Source organism: Pan troglodytes, chromosome Y (genome assembly GCF_028858775.2).
Source record: "Pan troglodytes isolate AG18354 chromosome Y, NHGRI_mPanTro3-v2.0_pri, whole genome shotgun sequence".
In the NCBI taxonomy this organism is placed as follows: Eukaryota; Metazoa; Chordata; class Mammalia; order Primates; family Hominidae; genus Pan; species Pan troglodytes.
The window spans coordinates 9,124,254-9,146,502 of NC_072422.2; the positions used below are offsets into that span (position 1 = coordinate 9,124,254).

A 22,249-nucleotide genomic window follows, 5' to 3' on the forward strand; every position below is an offset into this window, starting at 1 on the left:
TTGACTGAAAAATTATAGCCTTCTTGCTTCTTCAGCTGTTTACAAAAGGAAAACCAAACTGGCAACTTATGATAAACATGGAATGTATATAAAGTAAACTCCGTCTGATCTTCTGCCCATCTGTGTAGTTGATAACAGCACCATCATGCAATTGTTCTTTGAGTTCCCTTCTGTCTGTCCTCCTGCTGATTTAGCACCATGCTGCTCACCCATTTGTGGCTTTTCATATAGGGCTGAGTGTGGGGATGCATGTTATCTCCCTTACACACACACTGACACATCTACATCCACACACACACACACATGCAAACCACCCACACACAAACACACACATTTTCCCCCCTTCTTTTTAGCACTGCTGCTTCAATGCTTGTGCAGAAGAAGGTAACAAGCACTTCTTTTGGCAAACTTCAGCTCTAAAATTTAGCCCAGTAATAATTCATGATATCGTTATTTACTTTATTCAATTTTCCACTGCCCATCCTTTCTCCCATCACCTTCTCTGGAGAATTATTGCCAATTCCTCTAGTTTTTCACGGCTTTTGTATCATTCTTGCTTGGCTTTGTTACCCAATTTTTCTTCCTCAATCTGTTTTTCATCTGTTTTCTAAAGCAGGGGCAAAGGTTTTCTTTGGAAGACCAGATAGTGAATATTGTTGGCTCTGTGGGATACCCTGATTGCAGGTACTTAACTCTGCCTTTGAAGGGTGAGAGCACCTTAGATGGTAGTGAGAAAGTGAACAAGGCTATAGTCCCCCATCTCACATGATATTTTAAATCCTACTTCATCATGCCCAGAGTCTTCTATTTGCTTTTCCTTCTGCAGTCATAACCCTCCATTTCTAAAGTTAAAGCTGCCAGCTGTGCCTTGATTTTATTTATGAAATGCATCATTCATTAGCACATGCATATCATGTTTCTTCTGATTCCGTTTTGTGTACGTGAATCAGGAGAAGGTCCAGTGAGGCTTGATGAGCCTTGGTTTCTAACCCACCTCAGATGTATCTTCCAGGAGTTTGACTAACTCCTCACTTACTCGATTTCCACCCCATGTTGAGAATTTTACCAGTCACCACTTCTCAGTTTGCATTTGGCCTCCCATGTTATTCTAGAAAATATTAATTGAGCATGTCCTGTGAGTCAGACACTGTGCTGGGTACTTTACTGTAAGGTGCTACAAAGTTACTACTATTCCATAAAGAAGAAAGCCAACAATAGGTTAAGTGCTCCCTGTGGTAACATTGCAAGTAAGTAGCAGAGCTCCATAGAACCTAAATTTTTTTTTATTTCAATCCTCTTGAATTAAAAATACACACAGTGGGGTTACCATTGAGTATATCCATCCATGTCCCCTCCCATCCGTCTTTCATCTATATTTTAATTATCTGTGCTAGAAGCCAAGGAATCACTTGTAATTTTTCCAGCGTTTCTCATGAGTTTATTTCTTTTGCGAATCTGTTTGTTGTTGTTGTTGTTGTTGCTTGAGGCAGGATATTTCAGCTTACTGTTGTGTCATGTAATTCTCTCCTGTCAGGCTCCAGAGTAGCTGGGACTACAGGCAGACACCACAATGCCCAGAAATGTTAGTATTTCTGTAGAGATGTATTTTTTTGTAGAGAAGTGTTTCTTCTTTCATGCTGTTGTCTTGGCTGGTCTCAAATTCCTGGACTCCAACAGACTGTCTGCCGCAGCCTTCTGAAATGCTGGGATTATAGGCATGAGCCATTACACCTGTCCCAATCTGTTAAACTTCTTTGTAAGATCTCTCAGTACCTCAGAATATTTTCCTTTATCTATCCTTTCTTTCATCTTTTATAGAATAGAAAACTTCCTTTCTTATAAATTAGTGTATCAAGAGGCATATCATAGTCTCTTTTATTAGCACGGACATATATTTATAACACACATAGTTCAGTTAGAAAGAAAAAAATAGAGCACAAAGTGCTGCATTGCCTCACTTTTCTAGGTAAGTCACATGAGAGAAAGTTGGTTTTAGTTTCCCCCAACAGATGCCTTATGGAAATTTCTAAGGCAAGCTAATTAGTGCCTTCATCTTCTCACCACTCTGTATGATCCTTAACTTACCATCTACCTCTGTTAAATCTTCTAAGTGTCAGTGCCGGTGCTAACTGCTCCAGTCCAAGTGAAGCCTAGCTTACTCCACCAGACACTCAGGGTCCTTTCAGTTGAATGTGCCATACTTTCAGATCATGAGAATATTGTCTGTGATTTTATGTTAGAGGTCTTCTGGTTTTCTTATGGAAATACATAGGGTTCTATATGAAATATCACAATTATATCATTTGTTTATTCCAGAAGTCATGCATCTTCACTAGTATGTGGGAAATGGTGACAAGCTTACTGGCGTCTTTCAGGTTTAAGTTAGAAAGCAAAACAAAAGAAGAATTTTACATTTCCCATTGGTCATCTTTGAATTTCAATATTGACTGCTAAAAATATGCACTATTTTTTTGCTTCATTAGGAGCCATATATTGAAGACCATGTCTAGGAGCTTCTACTTTGTAATTGTTGGCCACCATGATAATGCACTTTTTGAAATGGAGTTTTTGCGAGCTGGGAAGGCAGAATCCAAAGTGCATGTGGAAGCTGAGTTTTCATAGGAATTTTTATTCCATTGTAACGATATAGTGTAATATGATTTTAGAACTGGAAGATCTGGACAGAGGAGGTAAATGAAGTCCAGCACAATTAAATGAGGCTTGCGCTGGAGTCCCAGAGACTGATAGCAGTCAACCAGGGCATATCCTGGGAGTTGTTTATTTATACTTTAATTCAGCACAGACTAGCATGACCTCTGACTTTCCCATGATGTTCAGTTCATTATGTCACCCATCATGAATTGCTGCCACTTGAACACTTAAAAATCTAGTCCACCTGTAGCAAGTTGTGGCTTTGAAATGTCATCCATCAGTGTTCAGGCAGTTTTCATGAATCATATTTTTCATCAGGACCTATTGTGTTCCATCCATTAAAATTCAGGCAGTTTTCATGAATCATGTTTTTCATCAGGACCTACGGGGTTAAAAAAGACCCTCAGTGACCCTCAGCAGCACTTCCTGACTGGGTGATTCATGTATGTTTACATCCCCAGTGACTACCTTGGCAATGCACAGGAAGCGCAAAAGCAGCACCAGAGATGATGACACCTTTTTTTGTCAAGAATGTTTCCAGAAACCAGGCTTGGCTCGAGAACATGTTATTATTCAGAGTAAACCAGCCCATAGATTTTTGACATGAGAAGAGCCCAGTCCTTTCCAATTTATGTTTCTAATACATTGCTGGCATGTTTGCACTGTTTCTCTCAAGCACACAAGTCAGCTTTAATGACATTTGAGGAAGTGATATTGTAAGTTACTTGCAATGTATAATGTTTAAGTGGGTGATACGTTTTAACTATTCAGGACTTGTCACCAAAATATGGTAGACAGGATTATGTGCCAGGTATTATTGTGGCATTACTTTCTCATATTATGAGAACACTGCTCATTAAAACTTGTTTTGAGTACTTGTAGCAGTATTGCTTTCTAGGATGCAGCTACTTGTACATAATTTCTGTGCATTCCACTGGCCCTGTGGTGGAGAAAGGAGCAGACATAAAAATAATTTGTTGCATATATTGATTTTAATTCTTTCTTCTGCTACCATTCACCTTGTTAAAGCATTTTCACAATTTGCTTCTAATCTTTCAGAATTGATCATCATTGTAAAAGAAACCACTGCTTGATCGAGACACGAAAAGATCCATTTATCTAAAGATTCACGTAGGTTTGTCATGACAATGTGAGTGAAGTGAAGCATGCTTTAGATGTCCGAGGGATTTTGGGAAAATGGGCTACCCTCCTCCAGCCCAAGATTGGGAACAGCTTCTTTGGCAAGGAGGCTGTCTCTGTTTCTTGTGACTGTTGTAACAAAGTACCAAAAATGTAGTGGCTTTGGACATCAGAAATGTATTTCCTCATTTCTGAGGGCCACTGTCTAAAATCAAGATATCAGTGGTGCCAAGATTCCTATGCAGGTCTTAAGGTAAGGATCTGTTCAGTTTCTCTCCCAGTTTCTGGAAGTTCCCTGGCTTGTGGCAGTGTAACTCCAGTCTTTCTGTGTCATTTTTCTCCCTTTGTGCATATCCAAATGTTCCTTTTTTTACTAAGTACATGAGTGGTTTTATTAGAGGCTCACCCTACCCTAAAATGACCTAATCTAAAATAACCATATATACATGTAACCTATCCTTCCAAATGAGGCCACACTCTGCGGTACTGTCACTTAGGACATCAACAAAAGAATTTTGAAGAGAATACACTTCCACCCATAACTGAGGTGTTATTTTAAAACTATATTTTTTAAAAAAGAATTCCATATAATGTGAAAACAGATCTCTTTTATGTCTCTTGAAAATAACAAACAAAGCAAAATCAAACTTTTTTTTTCTGCGCAAGAAAACCATCTATAGAATTTACAGAATGAAATGTCGGCATTCTTCATTCCATAAGGATACATTAATCTGTTATTGCTCACACTGTCATTTATGACAACCATCACTGTCTGCACCAGTTCATAGCTCATGCTGCTCTTGACCTCATAGATGAGAACATGTGGCTTTTGAACAGCATGTACTTGAAAAGTGTGGACAAGTCCAACAACTGGTTTGTGCCAGCATTCATTACTGCAGAGCATACCTTTTTCCCTTTTTAGTAAAGATAATTAACTAAAGTTTGGGTTTACAAACTAGAAGAACATGGAACACAGATGCCTGGCTCTGAGTCTGTGCACTTCAAAATTTGTATGAATGTAAAAGTTTCCATTTATGGGACTACTTTGTTTTATTAGGGGAGAAAATATTTTGTTGAACAGCTAATGATTAAACTAAGTCTCATACCCCCCAAAGAGTTCATCTGATTCGTATCAAGGTTGATGTTACTTTACTTTTAGCTTTTTTCTTTTTTTACTTAGAATGCTTATATTCTTTTTCTGGTAAAACTAAGCTAATTTTGAACCCAGTTAATGTATTCAAGTCTTCCATCAGAAATACATGGAGTGTGACTAATTTGAAGAATATTGTATCAATGAACTAGTTGCTTTTTGTTTTTTACTTCTAAGAAAAATATTGCCTTAATTATGTCACATATGAGATTTATTATGTTTCATGGCATAAGGCAAGAAGATGGAATAAATCACTTCTTTACTGATGTTTATGATTAACATATAAAAGTAAGTCATGTTCTATAATTTTAACAATCTGATGATGGAAAAAAAGATTCGATCTTTGTCAGGAAACTGGCCTTTTCAAGTAACCCACTTAGGCTGCACAGCTTACGTTTCAGACTGCGTTTTCTCATAAGAACTGTGTCTGTCAACTCCCTTGGCAGGCAAGTCTTCACAGCGAGTTGAATAGGTATTTAGGAACACACCTTACAATAGTTATTTGTAGAATATTGTGAAGGCAAATTGTTTTCATGTTTTCCCTCTTAGTGTTCATAGTTGATTTCATCAGGGAACCATAAAGATAGCAAAGAAGCAGCCTACATAAGGGAAAACTAATTAAAATTTAATCTGAAATGTTTCCATCTATATTCTTTTTGTTTAATTATATTTTAAGTTTTAGGGTACATGTGCACAACATGCAGGTTAGTTACATGTGTATACATGTGCCATGTTGGTGTGCTGCACCCAGTAACTGGTCATTTAACATTAGATATATCTCCAAATGCTATCTCTCCCCCTCCCCCACCCCATAACACGCCCCGGTGTGTGATGTTCCCCTTCCTATGTCCATGTGTTCTCATTGTTCAATTCCCACCTATGAGTGAGAACATGCGCTATTTGGTTTTTTGTCCTTGTTATAATGTGCTGAAAATGATGGTTTCCAGCTTCATCTATGTCCCTACTTCCACAATGGTTGAACTAGTTTACCGTCCCACCAACAGTGTAAAAGTGTTCCCATTTCTCCACATCCTCTCCAGCACCTGTTGTTTCCTGACTTCTTAATGATCACCATTCTAAATGGTGTGAGGTGGTATCTCGTTGTGGTTTTAATTTGCATTTCTCTGATGACCAGTGATGATGAGCATTTTTTTGTGTGTCTTTTGGCTGCATAAATGTCTTCTTTTGAGAAGTGTCTGCTGATATCCTTCATCCACTTTTTGATGGGGTTGTTGGTTTTCTTCTTGTAAATTTGTTTGAGTTCATTGTAGATTCTGGATATTAGCCCTTTGTCAGATGAGTAGATGGCAAAAATTTTCTCCCATTCTGTAGGTTACCTGTTCACTCTGATGGTAGTTTCTTTTGCTGTGCAGAAGCTCTTTAGTTTAATTAGATCCCATTTGTCAATTTTGACTTTTGTTGCCATTGCTTTTGTTGTTTTAGACATGAAGACCTTGCCCATGCCAATGTCCTGAATGTTATTGCCTAGATTTTCTTCTAGGGTTTTTTATGGTTTTAGGTCTACAATTTAAGTATTTAATCCATATTGAATTAATTTTTGTATAAGATGTAAGGAAGGGATCCAGTCTCAGCTTTCTACATATTGCTGGCCAGTTTTCCCAGCACCACTTCTTAAAAAGGGAATCGTTTCCCCATTTCTTGTTTCTGTTAAAAAAAAAAAAAAACAGGTTTGTCAAATTTCAGATGGTTGTAGACATGCAGCATTATTTCTGAGGTCTCTGTTCTCTTCCCTTGGTCTATATCTCTGTTTTGGTACCAGTACCATGCTGTTTTGGTTACTGTAGCCTTATAGAATAGTTTGAAGTCAGGTAGCGTGATGCCTCCAGCTTTGTTCTTTGGGTTTAGGATTGACTTGGCAATGCGGTCTATTTTTGGTTCCATATGAACTTTAAAGTAGTTTTTTCCAATTTTGTGAAAAAAGTCCCAAATGACTATAAATCATGCTGCTATAAAGACACATGCACACGTATGTTTATTGCGGCATTATTCACAATAGCAAAGACTTGGAACCAACCCAAATGTCCAACAATGATAGACTGGATTAAGGAAATGTGGCACATATACACCATGGAATACTATGCAGCCATAAAAAATGATGAGTTCATATCCTTTGTAGGGACATGGATGAAATTGGAAACCATCATTCTCAGTAAACTATCGCAAGAACAAAAAACCAAACACCGCATATTCTCACTCATAGGTGGGAATTGAACAATGAGATCACATGGACACAGGAAGGGGAATATCATACTTTGGGGACTGTGGTGGGGAGGGGGGAGGGGGGAGGGATAGCACTGGGAGATATACCTAATGCTAGATGACGAGTTAGTGGGTGCAGCGCACCAGCATGGCACATGTATACATATGTAACTAACCTGCACAATGTGCACATGTACCCTAAAACTTAAAGTATAATAAAAAAAAAAAAAGTCATAGGTAGCTTGATGTGGATGGCATTGAATCTACAAATTACCTTGGGCAGTATGGCCATTTTCACGATGTTGATTCTTCCTACCCATGAGCAAGGGATGGTCTTCCATTTGGTTGTATTCTCTTTTATTTCACTATGCAGTGGTTTGTAGTTCTCCTTGAAGAGGCCCTTCACATCCCTTGTAAGTTGGATTCCTAGGTATTTTATTCTCTTTGAAGCAATTGTGAATGGGAGTTCACTCATGAGTGGCTCTCTGTTTGTCTGTTATTGGTGTATAAGAATGCTTGTGATTTTTGCACACTGATTTTGTATCCTGAGACTTTGCCGAAGTTGCCTATCATCTTAAGGAGACTTTTGGCTGAGAGGATGGGGTTTTCTAGATATACAATCATGTCATCTGCAAACAGGGACAATTTGACTTCCTCTTTTCCTAATTGAATACCCTTTATTTCCTTCTCCTGCCTAATCACCCTGGCCAGAACTTCCAACACAATGTTGAAGAGGAGTGGTGAGAGAGGGCATGCCTGTCTTGTGCCAGTTTTCAAAGGGAATGCTTCCAGTTTTTGCCTATTCAGTATGATATTGCCTGTGGGTTTGTCATAAATAGTTCTTATTATTTTGAGATCCGTCTCATCAATACCTAATTTATTGAGAGTTTTTAGCATTAAGCATTGCTGAATTTTGTCAAAGGCCTTTTCTGCATCTATTGCGATAATCATATGTTTTTTGTCTTTGGTTCTGTTTATATGCTGGATTATGTCTATTGTTTTGCGTATGTTGAAGCAGCCTTTCATCCCAGGGATGAAGCCCACTTGATCATGGTAGATAAGCTTTTTGATGTGCTGCTGGAATCGGTTTGCTAGTATTTTATTGAGGATTTTTGCATCGATATTCATCAAGGATATTGGTCTAAAATTCTCTTTTTTTGTTGTGTCTCTGCCAGACTTTGGTATCAGGATGATGCTGACCTCATAAAATGAATTAGGGAGGATTCCCTCTTTGTCTATTGATTGGAATAATTTCAGAAGGAATGGTATCAGCTCTTCCTTGTACGTCTGGTAGAATTACACTGTGAATCCATCTGGTCCTGTACTTTTCTTGGTTGGTAAGCTGTTAATTATTGCTTCAATTTCAGAGCCTGTTTTTCGTCTATTCAGAGATTCAGCTTCTCCCTGGTTTAGTCTTGGGAGGGTGTATGTGTCAAGGAATTTATCCGTTTCTTCTAGATTTTCTAGTTTATTTGCGTAGACATGTTTATAGTATTCTGTGATGGTAGTTCATATTTCTGTGGGATCAGTGGTGATATCCCCTTTATCATTTTTTATTGTGTCTATTTGGTTCTTCTCTCTTTTCCTCTTTATTAATTTTGCTAGCAGTCTATCAATTTTGTTGATCTTTTCAAAAAACCAGCTCCTGTATTCATTGATTTTTCAAAGGGTTTTCTGTGTCTCTATTTCCTTCAGTTCTGCTCTGATCTTAGTTATTTCTTGCCTTCTGCTGGCTTTTGAATGTGTTTGCTCTTGTTTCTCTAGTTCTTTTAATTGTGATGTTAGGGTGTCAATTGTAGATGTTTCCTGCTTTCTCTTTTGGGCATTCAGTGCTATAAATTTCCCTCTACACACTGCTATGAATGTGTCCCAGAGATTCTGGTATGTTGTGTCTTTTTTCTCATCGGTTTCAAAGAACATCTTTATTTCTGCCTTCATTTTGTTATGTACCCAGTAGTCATTCAGGAGCAGGTTTTTCAGTTTCCATGTAGTTGAGCGGTTCTGAGTGAGTTTCTTAATCCTGAGTTCTAGTTTGATTGCACTGTGGTCTGCAAGAAAGTTTGTTATAATTTCTGTTGTTTCACATTTGCTGAGGGGTGCTTTACTTCCAACTATGCGGTCAATTTTTGAATAAGTGCAGTGTGGTGCTGAGAAGAATGTATACTCTGTTGATTTGGTGTGGAGAGTTCTGTAGAGGTCTATTAGGTCTGCTTGGTGCAGAGCTGAGTTCAATTCCTGGATATTCTTGTTAACTTTCTGACTTTTTGATCTGTCTTGTGTTGACAGTGGGGTGTTAAAGTCTCCCATTATTATTGTTTGGGAGTCTAAGTCTCTTTGTAGGTCAGTAAGGACTTGCTCTGTGAATCTGGGTGCTCCTGTATTGGGTGCATATATATTTAGGATAGTTAGTTCTTCTTGTTGAATTGATCCCTTTACCATTATGTAATGGCCTTCTTTTTATCTTTTGATCTTTGTTGGTTTAAAGTCTGTTTTATCAGAGACTAGGATTGCAACATCTGCCTTTTTTTTTTTCTCATTTGCTTGGTGGATATTCCTCCATCCATTTATTTTGAGCCCATATGTGTCTCTGCATGTGAGATGGGTTTCCTGAATACAGCATACTGATGGGTCTTGACTCTATCCAATTTGCCAGTCTGTGCCTTTTAATTGGAGAATTTAGCCCTTTTACATTTAAGGTTAATATAGTTATGTGTGAATTTGCTCTTGTCATTATGATGTTAGCTGGTTATTTTGTGCATTAGTTGATGCAGTTTCGTCCTATCCTCAATGGTCTTTACAATTTGGCATGTTTTTTCAGTGGCTGATACCAGTTGTTCCTTTCCATGTTTAGTGCCTCCTTGAGGAGCTCTTTTAGTCAGGGCTGGTGGTGACAAAATATCTCAGCATTTGTTTGTCTGTAAAGGATTTTATTTCTCCTTTACTTATGAAGCTTAGCTTGGCTGGATATGAAATTCTGGGTTGAAAATTCTTTTATTTAAGAATGTGGAATATTGGCCCCCACTCTCTTCTGGCTTGTAGAGTTTCTGCTGAGAGATCAGCTGTTAATCTGATGGGCTTCCGTTTGTGGGTAACCCAACCTTTCTCTCTGGCTGACCTTAACATTTTTTCTTTCATTTCCACTTTGGTGAATATGACAATTATGTGCCTTTGAGTTGTTCTTCTTGAGGAGTATCTCTGTGGCGTTCTCTGTATTTTCTGAATTTGAATGTTGGCCTGCCTTGCTAGATAGGGGAAGTTCTCCTGGATAATATCCTGCAGAGTATTTTCCAATTAAGTTCCATTCTACCCGTCACTTTCAGGTACACCAATCAGATGTAGATTTGGTCTTTTCACATAGTCCCACATTTCTTGGAGGCTTTTTTCATTTCTTTTTATTCTTTTTTTTCTAAGCTTCTCTTCTCGCTTCATTTCACTCATTTGATCTTCCATCACTGATACCCTTTCTTCTAGTTGATTGAATAAGCTACTGAGGCTAGTGCATTCTTCTCGTAGTTCTCATGCATGGTTTTCAGCTCCATCAGGTCCTTTAAGGACTTCTCTGCTTTGGTTATTCTAGTTAGCCATTCATCTAATTTTTTTCTCAGTGCTTTTGACTTCTTTGCCATGGGTTTGAACTTCCTCCTTTAGCTTAGATCATCTGAAGCCCTCTTCTCTCAACTCGTCAAAGTCATTCTCTGTCCAGCTTTGTCCCATTGCTGGTGAGTAGCTGTGTTCCTTTGGAGGAGGACAGGCACTCTGATTTTTAGAGTTTCCAATTTTTCTGCTCTGTTTTTTCCCCATCTCTGTGGTTTTATCTACCTTTGGTCTTTGATGATGGTGATGTAATGATGGGGTTTTGGTATCGATGTCCTTTCTGTTTGTTATTTTTCCTTCTAACAGTCAGGACCCTCAGATGCAGGTATGTTGGAGTTTGTTGGAGGTCCAATCCAGACCCTGTTTGCCTGGGTATCAGCAGCGGAGGCTGCAGAACAGTGGATATTGGTGAACAGCAAATGTTGCTGCCTGATCATTCCTCTGGAAGTTTTGTCTCAGAGGAGTACCTGGCCTTGCGAGGTGTCAGTCTGCACTTACTGGGGGGTGCCTCCCAGTTAGGCTACCCGAGGTTCAGGGAGCCACTTGAGGAGGCTGTCTGTCCTTTCTCAGATCTCAAGCTGTGTGCTGGGAGAACCGCTACTCTCTTGAAAGCTGTCAGACCAGGACATTTAAGTCTGCAGAGGATTCTGCTGCTTTTTGTTTGGCAATGCCCTGCCCCTAGAGGTGGAGTCTACAGAGGCAGGCAGGCCTCCTTGAGCTGCGGTGGGCTCCCCCCAATTCAAGCTTCCTGGCCGCTTTGTTTACCTACTCAAGCCTCACAATGGTAGGTGCCCCTCCTCCAGCCTCGCTGCCGCCTTGCAGTTTGATCTCAGACTGCTGTGCTAGCAATGAGTGAGTCTCCAAGGGTGTAGGACCCTCCGAGCCAGGTGCAGGATATAATCTCCTGGCGTATTGTTTGGTAAGACCGTTGGAAAAGCACAGTATTAGGATGGGAGTGACACAATTTTCCAGGTGCCATCTGTCACCCCTTTCTTTGACTAGGAAAGGGAATTTCCTGACCCCTTGCACTTCCTGGGTGAGGTAATGCCTTGCCCTGCTTTGGCTTATACTCAGTGTACTGCATCCACTGTCCTGCACCCACTTTATGACACTCCCCAGTGAGATGAACCCGGTACGTCACTTGGAAATGCAGAAATCACCCGTCTTCTGCGTCACTCACACTGGGAGCTGTAGACTGGAGCTGTTCCTATTCAGCCATCTTGGCTCCACCCCCTCCATCTACTTTCAAATAAGTTGCTGTGCTATTAATAAAGATCATGAACTGGCAGGAATTGAGTTTTCTATGATCAAATAGTCATTCAAGAAGAATGGTGCCACTTGTTTGTTTGGTTTGTTCGTTAATTTGTGATTTTGTTGTTGCTGTGATTAAGTCTTGCTTTGTTGTCCAGGCCGGGGTGCAATGTCATGATCTTGACTCATTGCAACGTTTGCCTCCTGGGCTCAAGTGACTCTCCTGCCTCAGTCTCTGGAGTAGCTGAGACTACAGGCCCCAACACCATGCGTGCTTAATTTTTGTATTTTTAGTAGAGACGTGGTTTCACCATGTTAGCTAGACCGATCTTGAACTCCTGAACTTAGGTGATTTATCTGCCTCTGCTTTCCAAAGCCCTGAGTGTACAGGCATGAGCCATGGTGACTGTCCCAGGTAGTTGATTTTAATGTAACAATCCAAAAACAAATGTCACAGTCAAGATTTTGTAGATAGATTTAAAACTAACATATGCTGCAGTTGGGAATGAAATGTAATAGCACATACCTTCACATTAATTCATTTATACATTTAGAGATGTTATAAAAATGTGTAGGCAGTATACACAGTAGTACTCAAGAAGCCAAGGAAAGATGTGTGCAGTGCTAAGTGCTGCATGTAGGCTTCTGCCAGTGGCTAGGAATAGTGGTCCTGCTGATTATTTCCTTTCCGTCATAGAGTAAATCATTGATATTCATCCTTGCAAAAAGCTGTAAGGCAGGTTTTAGGAGGAGAGTTGTCAAAGAAAAGCCAGGATTACATTAACATTCATACTCAGCCTTTTAGATGTGTCAAAGGTCTCTATTTAAATAAATAAAATTTGACCAGAACATGAATACACACTCACATCAATGTAGGTACTTTGGTCACAGCAGTTGCTTTATTTGTGCTATATATTGGAATTCTCAGTAATGCTTGTTTTGTGGGTGAACGGAAAGTGGAGGAAGTCACAGAACTTTTATAAAATGTTTGGAATTGTCCTGGGCATGGTGAATCATGCCTGTAATCTCAGCGTTTTTGGAGTACGAGGTGATACACCAGAGGAGGCTGGGAATGGTCTCCTTGTTCCTATAATAAGATCTTACTGTAAAATAGGTAATATCCATTGAAAATCAAGTTATACAACCTGTTCTAATGGTGAGCACTTGAACAATTTTGTTCCATTCTGAATTAACTTTAAGCAAGTAATTCTAAGTTTTGTCTTTTTACCTTGTGTGAAATAACTACCTTCATTTTTACACCGTTTATTTGATTTTTACAATAAAGATGTTTGTTCAAGGTTGTGGTAGTTTAATATTCATATTTAATATGCTGCCCACCACAGCTGTTTATGTTCTATTTCCCCTATTGGTAGTGTTCAAACTAATATGATGTCTTAACCTGTTATACAGCACTGATGTTGAAACAAACTAAATCCCAGATCTATGGGTGCAGAAAAAGGTAAGACTCATAGAAATCTAGGAGTAATTTCAGCAAGCATGTATTTTTTAATACAGTTGTTCCTGCCCTCAATGAGCATATAATCCAGAGGGATATCATCCATCCAAGAGCAGCAGCGTGAGTGACAGCAGGAAGACATGGCTCAGCTCCTGACAGTGGCACATTGAAAATAGCCTTTTCTCCATGCTAATGAAGGTGAAATAGGAATAGCAATCCATGTCCTCGGTGTTTTGTAGTAAAGTTAAGTGCCAAATTTCATGTGTGACAAATTCTTTGAAGGAGCTGCAAGGAAAGTGGAGCATTAAATGTGACCTCCAATGTGGGCTGCAGAGAAAAGTATGGCAGTCATGAAGGTGTGAAGAAGAGCACTGGGTCACATGGGTAGAACTGTCAGCTGATAGATAGGAGCTGATCATGGGGAAAGATAAGCTGGCAAAGCTTGGATCTGGTAGGTGATGTCCCTTTAAGGCTCTTTAACATAAGAGCAATGAAATGAAATCAGTCTTAAAATCAGTCCCCTGTTAGAACATGTATGTTACCAATAAGTTGGTTATCTGCTTTAGTGCTCCAAGAGTGATCCAGAAGAAATGCGGATATGGAGTTTCATCCTCTTGTTATACCTGGAAACTTCCAGAATACATCCTTTTCCATGGACATAGATATTCTCAATCTCTCTTTTAACCATGCTGTACTTGTGATCTTTATCTTTTCAGTCACTTCAACACTTCCTAGTTGTCAGTCCAGAGATCCAGAAAGCACTGACTGTCCAGACACCACCTTTCACTGGGTACCACACTGGTGCGTTACTCTACTTACCACTTTGCTACTCTACCTGACACGTTTATTGTCAGAAAACTTATATGGTGGTGTCATGATACAAAAGCGAAAATTTAGGTTTTTCCAGAAACGTAAATAGTTTTCTTCTAAGATAAGAAGCAGTAGGAATGTTTTCTCTTCAACTTGGAAACTTTCCCAAAGAATGAAAATTAACAAAATATTTATTTAATTGGAATGGAATTATAATTTTGTATCCTCTACTCAGCACATTGTAATTGTTACATAAGTTATTAAATGCACATTTGTCTATTCTCCAAGTTCGGTAGTTAGCCTTTTCTATAAACCGAACTCTCTCTATGGAGAAGCTTTCTATTCATAGCTTGAATCTAGCTGTATATATGACAGACTGTATGGAGCAACTTCTGTACCACTGGGAACCACCCTTCCTTCAAACTATGAAGTATCGTCTATGGTCCTTCTGTCCAGGGTGGCTCTGCAGCTGCTTCTCACTGCTCCTGCTGCCACACTCACCATCTGCTTTGTTCTCCTAGCATTTTCTATTGTATTTTTTATAAAATCTTTCCCAATGGCTACATTGGGTGGGGCCAGGAAGAGAAATGTTTTGATGTAATTTTTCAGAACTCCACCCCCTATATGACAGCCACCTCCCCTCACCCAGCATGTCCTTTGATATCCCCATCACTCCCCAGTTGCAGGTCTCATCCACCTTCATTCCAAGCTTCAGTTAACTTCCGTAGAATCAGATAGTCACCAGCTGCATGGAAAATTAACATCCATAAGAGGACACAATTTGCTTTATCAAGTCTGATCTCTGCAGCAAATATTTTTTTAAACAAACACAAAATTCCTTGAGAGAGAATCACTAAACGATGTTCAGTAATAGAGGAGGCACTAAGCAAATACATGGGCTAATAAAGACATCTTTATTTACCCTCTGACAAAGTACAATCCTTCTTAGTATTTCCTCTGAGAGTGATAAAGTTAGCTTGTGTCTTGTGTTCAAAAGCAATGGCTTAACTTCAACTAGGAGACTTTCCACAAGAGTGAAGAAAGTAACACAAATATTAGCTATCCCATTAGTGGAATTGTAATTTTGTATCCTCTGAACACATATTATATTTCTTAAATCAGTTATCAAATGCAGATTTGTCTTTTCTCCAAGTTCAGTAGTTGGTCTTTATCTGAAAACTGAACGTTGTCTATGGAAATGCTTTTTATTCATGGACAGCTTGAATTTAGCTGGATGTGTGACAGTGTATGAGGCAACTCTTGTGCCACTGTTGGCCATCCCTCCTCCTGGGGCTGTGAAACATGACCTGTGGTGGTATAAGTTTATTAATGACACACAAATGAAGAGTAATTACTAGTAAGAATAATTCTAATACTATGTGGAATGGAAATAAAAAAGGTTAAGTCATTTTGAAAAGGATAAATAAGTAAATTAAATAAGAATGCATTGGAAATATGTTAGATTCTAATCTTTCATATCCAACATTATTGTCTTAGGAAATCATTTTCTTTCACCAAGAATACAATGTTAATTGCATAAAAATCATGTACATACAAAAATTAGTTTCCCATTTTTCCAGGAAAAAATTTCAAGTATAAATTCTAGAATAGTCAAGTTTCTTATCTTAATTATAATTAAAGTCTTGGTCCTCTCATTTATTAGCTCTCTAATTTGCATGTGTAAATCAAAGAAACCATTGGTTTTTAGACAACCATTACAATTTATAAGTGTAAGGTTTCATTATTGAGAAAATATATTCTTCCATGAGTGGATATGTCCCATCTCCCACCAACTAATGACACAGGACTATACACTTGTTGAATCTTATTAGTAAGTAACACACTGCTACAAACACTAATTGTCTTCTCCATGTCCATGTTGATTTTGTGTATATGTGTGAATTGGTTAGAATGCATCTGCCTTAACTCTAACATTCAATAACAAGATGTGCTAGGCTTGGGCTTTTGGTGAAGGTTGAACATGCCTGTGTTCATCAAGTGATCTGACGTATCCGCAGTCGCAAGAATTTTTTGAACCCCATCCTCAAAGGCTGCTGCCACATTTGTGGCATCTTTTGCACTTGTTACAAAGTAAGGGTAGTCACTGTCCTTCCTGCATAATGCAGCTGTTCTTCTATAAACACCTGCCTTTCGTTTATGCCAGTCCTGGAATGCAGAACTACAAAAGGAAATCTCTCAGGTTCTTTCCAATTACTTAAGTTCTGGAAGCTTCCTAAATCATTGATTCTAAACATAAGCAGAGAACTGTCAGAACCTCTGTAAAATGGCATCCTCAGGCTTCAGAATCTCTCCTGATCTGCCATGTCACAAATCTGTATGGTAACAAAATGTCCATCCCTTTCAAATCTTATTTTAAAATTCCACATCTATTGCATGGAACAGCTGAGTGCCAAACTTATTAGTTACTTATCTGTTCCTAAGTGAACTCCTCCCAACCCCACCGTCTCCAAAGAGAATTACTTTAAAAAGTGATGAATTTCCTGCCACTGTTAATCACAAGAGCTTCAAGAACCCTTGAAAATAAAAAAGCACCATAACATTCCTTTTTGCCTACCTATTCATCTATATGAGTGTATGAATATCAGCTTTATTTATTTTTCTTTTTTCTTTTTTTTTTGAGATGGAGTCTCGCTCTGTTGCCCAGGCTGGAGTGCAGTGGCATTATCTGGCTCACTGCAAGCTCTGCCTCCCAGGTTCACACTATTCTCCTGCCTCGGCCTTCTGATTAGCTGGGACAACAGGAACCTGCCACCACGCCTGGCTAATTTTTTTGTATTTTTATCGGAGACGGGGTTTCACAGTGTTAGCCAGGATGGTCTTGATTTCCTGACCTCGTCATCCACCCGCCTCGGCCTCCCAAAGTGCTGGGATTACAGGCGTGAGTCACCATGCCTGGCCGAATATCAGCATTTAACTGAAGTAACACACATAGACCTACAGAATAACTAAAAATACGACTTGTTTACTGGGCATATAGCCATGTGTGGGCTACTATACTACCATGATTCTCTGAAACAACTAAAAAGGGCTCACTCTTCCCCTTTATCAGGTCAAAATTGACTGTGAAGCTGGTACTTTAGCTGAAATGTGACATCAAAGCTCTTGTTATGAACAGTGAATCTATGAGAAGCCCCTCTCTGCTCATAGTAAGCTCCACTACTGTTGGTTAGAGATGGATAAGAGACCAAAGATTGTATGTTTCTGATACAGCAAGATTTATACCTTAGGGAGTATGTTTATGACAAAGGTAATGGAGGTTAGTGTTGAGAGAGCAAGAAACTTTATAGTTATATCTGAGCCAAAAGGAAGAGCCATGTTTAAGCGAGGCACGTTGGTTCATGCCTGTAATCCCAGCACTTTGGGAGGCCAAGGTGGGCAGATCATGAGATCAGGAGCTTGAGACCAACATGAAAAACAGGCTGAAACCTCGTTCTACTAAAAATACAAAAATTAACCAGGGGTGGTGGTGTGTGCCTGTAATCTCAGCTACGCAGGAGGCTGAGGCAGGAGAATCCCTTGAATCCGAGAGGAGGAGGTTGCAGTGAGCTGAGATTGCACACATGCACTCCAGCTTGGATGACAGGGCAAGCAAGACTCCATCTCAAACAAACAAACAAGCAAACCAAGTAGGTTTCGTCTTTTCACATAGGCCTGTATTTCTTGGACATGTTGTTTGTTCCTTTTCATTCCTTTTTCTCTGACATTTTCTTTATGCTTTATTTCAAAAAGTTGATCTTCAGTCTTTGATATCTTTCTTCCACTTGATCAATTTGGCAAGTGATAATTGTGTATCTTTCTGCAGTCTTTTTGCTGTATTTTTGATTTATGTTTTTCTCTAAACTAGTTATTCCAGTTATCAATTTCCCTGACCTTTTTTTGAGGTTCTTAGCTTCCTGGCATTGGGTTAGAACATTCTCCTTTTCTCAGAAGAGTTTTTATTACCCACATTCTGAAGCCTACTTCTGTCTATTCCTAAAACACATTTTCTATTCAGTTTTGTTTTCTTGCTGATGAGGAGTTGTGATCCTTTGAAGGAGAAGAGACTTTCTTGTTTTTGGAATTTTCAGCCATTTTGTGCTGTTTTTTTACATCTTCGTGCATTTATGTGCCTTTGTTCTTTGATGTTGGTTACTTTTGAATAGTTTTTTTATGTGTGCGTGTGTGGAAATCCTTTTAGTAGATGTTGATACTGTGCGTTTCTGTTATGAGTTTCCCTTCTAACAGTCAGGCTCCGCTGCTGCAGGTGTGCTGGACTTTGCTGGAGGTCCACTTCTGACCATTTTTGCCTGTGTTTCACTATCAGAGGGTGCAGAAAAGCAAAGATTGCTGCCTATTCCTTCCTCTGAAAGTTTCCTCCCACAGGGGCACCTACCAGGTGCCAGCCAGAGCACTCCTGTATGAAGTGTCTGTGGATCCCTGCAGGGAGGAGTCTCCCAGTCAAGAGGCATGGGCTTCATGGACCCACTTGAGGAAGTAGTCTGTTGGAAATCTGCACCTCTCTTCAGAGCCAGCAGGTAGGAAGGTTTAAGTCTGCTGGAGCTGTGCCTACAGCCACCCTATCCCCCAGGTGCTCTGTTTCAGGGAGATGGGAGTTTTATCTACAAACCCCTAACTGGGGCTGCTGCCATTCATTCAGAGATGCCCTGACCAGAGAGGAGGAATCTAGGGAGGCAATCTGGCTACAGTAGCTTTGCTGAGGTGCAGTGACTTCCCAGTGGCTTTGTTTACACTCTGAAGGGAAAACCACCTACTCAAGCCTCAGTACTGTTTGACGTCCCTGTCCCCACCAATCTCAAGCACTTCAGGTTGACTTAAGACTACTGTGCTGGCAGCAATAATTTCAAGGCAGTAGATTTTAGCTTGCTGAGCTCCATGGGGAAGGCATCCGCTGTGCTAGACCTCTTGGCTCCCTGGATTCACCTCCCTTTCAAGGGAGTGAACGGTTCTGTCTTCCTGGCATTACAGGTGTCAATGGGGTATGAAAAGAAATAACTTTTCAAGCTAGCTCTGTGTCTGGCCAAACCAGTTTTATACGGCTTGCATGAAAATTTATGTTTAGCACCTTCAATTATGTGTTATAATGTAACTTTTAGCAATTTTTAAATTTAATGTAAAACCTGTTATTTTTTGTTTGTTTGTTTTTCCTGTAAATGGCAGTAACATTAAACCTTTTCCATGGGTACAAGTGAATGATATATTCTTTTCCATGGGTACAAGTGAATGATATATTTGTACATTCACATATTTAACTATTAGAATTTCTGGGAAGCTGGATTTGCTATAAAGCTACTTTGAAAATGATCTGTTTTCTTCTAGATGTCCCCAGACAATAGACAGAAACCCTGAATCCTCTTTCTGAAAGAGGACAGTTATGCTGAGAAAGCACTGTGTGTCCCCAAGATTTCCTCTAGCTTAGTCCCATTGGTCTTTCAAGGAAATGGACAGCAGGCCAGACTTTCTCCAGTACAAGGAGAAAGCCAGGAAGAGGTAGATCTTACCAGATGGCTGAATTAGTGTTGTTTGTTGGATGTTCCAGTTGGAATTGGCAAAGGGTCTCCCAGACTGGAGCCACATGAGGAAGAGAGAGTAAGATAATGAGAGAGATGGAGAGAGAGAGAGAAGAGGAAAGAGGGAGCCAGTGTTAGGAAGTGAAATAACTATTGTTGGTGCTCAGAGGTGGATTCCTGAGACTTGAGGGTTTTAGAGCCCTGACCTGAGCCTTGCAGTTCCCTTCAGGTCAGTTGTCCTTCTCTTTAAGAGTAAAATGAGAGAAAAGATGGGGCATGTGGCCAGAGACTCTCAGGATCCACGAGTTAACTTAGGGTAAACTGCCATTGCCCACAGCTTCCTGGGATGCAAGGGAGCCTCTGCCCCCAACACCAGTCCCGGATTTCAGCACCCAATGTAAGAAGTAAAGAAAGAGGAGAGAAACCTGAATGGTGACTTGACAGTCAACACAGACAGGTTTATTTTGAATCAATCTGAGAGGGGTGGCTAGCCAGGTTAAGTCAGAGCCACACACTAACAGATAAAGAATTTTTCACAATTCAGTCTCGGAGAGTTTATCAGAGGCTTGCACTGCCTCTGTGTCTCTTTGCTGTGGTTATCTGAGAGAGAGAGTTCCTTTTCTGTTTTTGTACATCTTTCTGGAGTTGCAGGCATATCCCCCATGTCTGCTTCTAGCTTCCCTATCTTAGTGCACCTGAAGGGAAAGGAATGTGCTTGTTATTTGTAGTTAGGAGAGAAGTGATTTCCTTGAAATGCATGAGGCTAAAAAGAGAACTGGATGTTAAAGTGATGGTGTTGGTTCAAGATGAAGGTGCTCCTGCTCTATCACTTCTAGTCAGGTAATTGTACAGCTATTATTTCTGTTTTGCTTTTTGGAGTAATTAAATACTTACAAATAAATTCTGTTGTCTGCAAATTCAAATCAGCAAACTTATATGACTCTAATTGATGTATTTTCCATACACAAATGCATGCTTACAATACATTACAACACCTGTGAGATCTAAAAATTATTTTATGCTAATGAATACTGATTTCTGCACTCTCTGAAAAACAAGATTAAGTGATTTTTTGTATTGAATATACACAGTTACTTAGGAAATCCCTGAGGTTTATATTTTTTTAAATGTCCTTTTCTAATGGTTAAATTGAAATATATTTTAGTAAAAAAAACCTGTAACATAAAATTAAAATTAGTGACAATGTAAATAACTGCATGGCTTAAATTATTCTTTTGAAGTTGTGGAAGTGTTGTTGTTTTTGTTTTAATTATAACAGCATACAACATCTGCAATAAAATTTACCACAGCTGTTCATTTTTTCTCTCAAAGAGGAATTGTATTTAATAATTTTCTTTGTGAGATGTTTGCTGTTTATGAGAACAGGACTCATTATTCAAATAGAAGTTGTTTTTAAATCTTGATTCTATTACACCAATGAATAATTGCTTTTCAGAGAAATGTAACAACTTTAGCAAGAGTGGTCAGTTACTAAGAGCAGTATTTGATCTCCTGAGAAGAAAAGATTCAGAGCATAGGGTTTATATTTACAGAAATATATATTTGTTTGTAATGTATGCAAGCTCAGGTAAGATATTTTCATAATTTTATATCAATGATGTTTTTATTTTTATATATTAAATGAGAAGCACATTTTAATCAAGTTATAACATGTAAACTGTCCTAATGTACAAGCAATATTCCATGTACATATACACATATACATACCAAAATGCATTGCAAATCTGTGTAACTTTAATGTATTTCATGTATTCTCAGGTAATTTATATTCATGCACTTGTTTCATTTTTCTGGTAACCTTTAAGATTAGATATTGTGCCTGATTGATGACCTCTTGATGTTATCTTTTTCTTTTGTATTTTTTTTTTTTTTTTTGAGATGGAGTCTAACTCTCTGGCCAGGCTGGAGTGCAGGGGCATGGTCTCATTTCACTGCAACCTGCCTGACCAATATACATATGTATATATATATGTATATATATACACATATATATGTATATATATACACATTTATATATGTGTGTATATACATACACACACACACACACACACACACATATATATATGTATAACTTTTTTCATACTTTGGTACAGACAGGGATTCACCTTGTTAACCAAGATGGTCTCGATCTCCTGACCTTGTGATCCGCACACCTCGCCCTCCCAAAGTACTGTGATTACAGACTTGGGTCACTGTGCCAAGCCGATGTTATCTCTTAATGTTGCTTTTTGAAAAGTACTGGCTTCCAGGTCATATCCACACTATCTAAATCAGAATTTCTAGAACCTTGAAAAGGAATCCATATCCTTAAGGGATCCCAAGTGGTTGTTTTGCTGGTCAGGTTTAAAAATGACTTCTATGTGAAACTTACCATATATGTATGTTTTTGTTAAAATAAAGTAAAAGAAATTTAGTGATAATGTAAAT

The 22,249-nt window shown here is 39.0% G+C and overlaps 1 pseudogene; it reads right to left on the bottom strand.

Moving 5' to 3' along the window:
• Nucleotides 1-16,208: 16,208 nt before the first annotated feature.
• Nucleotides 16,209-18,751, bottom strand: LOC100612615 (ras-related protein Rab-9A-like; annotated as a pseudogene).
• Nucleotides 18,752-22,249: the final 3,498 nt, after the last annotated feature.